The sequence below is a fragment of the Trifolium pratense genome, linkage group LG1 (genome assembly GCF_020283565.1).
Source record: "Trifolium pratense cultivar HEN17-A07 linkage group LG1, ARS_RC_1.1, whole genome shotgun sequence".
NCBI classification, from domain to species: Eukaryota; Viridiplantae; Streptophyta; class Magnoliopsida; order Fabales; family Fabaceae; genus Trifolium; species Trifolium pratense.
In genome coordinates, this window is record NC_060059.1 from 41978453 (window position 1) to 41980948 (window position 2496).

Here is a 2496-nt window from a genome sequence, read left to right on the forward strand (position 1 = left end):
ACAAGGATGTAAGTTTCTCATACCACTTGCGGCTAGCCTGTTTCAAACCATACAAACTCTTGAGCAACTTGCATACTTGATTAGGCTTAGCACACTGAACACCATCTGGGATTTTCATATACACATCTTCTTGCAGATCTCCATGTAGGAAAGCATTGTTGACATCAAGTTGATGCACAATCCAGCCCTTAATGGATGCAATGGCAAGTAACATTCTCACAGTGGTAAGCTTAGCAACTGGGGAGAAAGTATCAAAGAAGTCCAATCCCTCTATTTGATTGTAACCCTTAGCTACAAGTCTGGCCTTATATCTTTCAACAGTTCCATCAGATTTATGCTTAATTTTATAGACCCACTTACTCCCAATAGGCCTTACATTGGGTGGTAAGTCAACAATTTTCCAAGTGCCAGTACGAGCTAATGCCTCCAGTTCAGAATTCATAGCCTGAATCCAGTGTTCTGACTTACAAGCCTCATTATAGGTTTTAGGTTCTGTGTGTTGTGTGAGAGACAAAGTGTAGACACTATGTGAAGAAGATAAATGATCTAAAGAATGAAATGAGGAGATAGGATAGAGTGTACCTGAAGATGAAGATTGCAGTGAATCACTTGATGAATTGCACACAAAGTCAGACAGATAAGTAGGTCTTTGTTTCACTCTTGCTGGTCTAACAGTTGGTGGTGAAAGGGTAGATGGATCACTGTGAGGAGAGACTGATGGTGAGGGTGTAGGGGAAATATCAGTAGGGTTAATAGTCTCATAAGTAGTGGGATCAGATTGTAGTGTGGTGAAGGTTTCCATTGGTGAGTCATTAACAGGCTCAGAAGGTGTAATAGTTTCTGAGGGTGTAGAGTCAAAAGTTGAATGGTAATGCCAATGAATGGATGAGTTATTTGTAGTATATGGTAAAATGTGATCAAAGTGGGTGACATCTCTAGAAACAAAAATGGTTTTAGAATTCAGATCAAAAAGAATAGAGCCTTTGACACCTTGCTTGTAGCCTAAGAAAACACATGTCCTCCCTCTTGGGGACAGTTTAGTTCTATGAATGGTCAAAGTGGATGCATATGCAAGGGAACCAAAAACCTTCAAGTCATGCAAATCTGGTAAAGACTGATAAAGCATTTCATATGGGGATTTATTTTGAAGAACAGGAGTTGGCATTCTATTCATGATATATGTAGCATGCAAAACTGCATAAGACCAAAAATTTTTAGGCAAATTTGAATGGTACAGCAGAGCTCTAGCAATGTTTAAAATGTGCTGATGCTTCCTCTCCACTCTACCATTCTGTTGTGGAGATTCAACACAGCTGGTTTGATGTAAAATACCTTTAGAAGCATAAAATTCAGTCATAAAGAACTCAGGACCATTATCTGATCTCACTATTTTGACCTTATGGTTAAATTGGGTCTGAATCATATTTATCAAATTCATAACATGATTTCTTGTTTCAGCTTTTGATTTCATTAAAACAATCCAGGTATATCTACTATAATCATCTACAGCAGTGAGAAAATATGAATGATGATGAAAAGATTTTATTGAAATAGGACCCCAAATATCAAAATGGATTACATCATAAGCATGAGTTGCTTTATTAAAACTAGTATTATAAGGAAGTTTCTTGTGCTTAGCAAGGTGACATATGTCACATATTCCATTTGGATCTGCTATTACATAGGGAAACTTATGGTGCAAGCTAGCTAACCTAAGGTGGGAAGGGTGTCCTAATCTGAAATGCCAAAGGGCTGATTTAGGGATAGATTTGTGGTTAGAACCATCAATAGATGCCACATGAGCTACTTTATCTGTAAGCTTGAGATGATACAATCCATCATGTTCCTCAGCTGAACCAATCATCTTCAAAGTCTTCTTGTCCTGAATATGACAGTGTGAATTAGTAAAATTGACTATATAATGAGGTGATTGACACAATTTTGAAACTGCAATCAAATTTATAGAAAAGCTTGGAACAAATAGAACATTTGTAATGACAAATTGTGGTGAAAACTGAACTGTACCAGAAAGTTTAGCAATGGCAAAATTACCATTTGGAAGAGTAATATTAATAGGATTAATTTCAATGTATGATTGAAACCAAGATAATGAACTGCATATGTGGTGACTAGCACCTGAATCAATGATCCAATTGCCAAGAACACATGCATTATGAAGAGAATGAGATATACCTTTATGAATCACTGATTTATGATCAGTGATTGTGGAAGAACCAACCTTAACTGAGCTTGCAGAGGCAGAAGTAGAAGCAAGATTAGAATTCTGAAGCAGTGACATTAGCTGATGATACTGCTCTTGAGAAATTGAAGGAGAGGCAGCTGCAATTGGTTCAGAAGAGGCTCCCTCAGGTGCAGCATTAGCAGATGCAAATTTCTTCATGTGTGGAGGAACACCATTTTTCTTGAAGCAATTCTCAACAAAATGGTTATCCTTACCACAAAAGGTGCAATTACGAGGAGGCTTAGAACCAGATG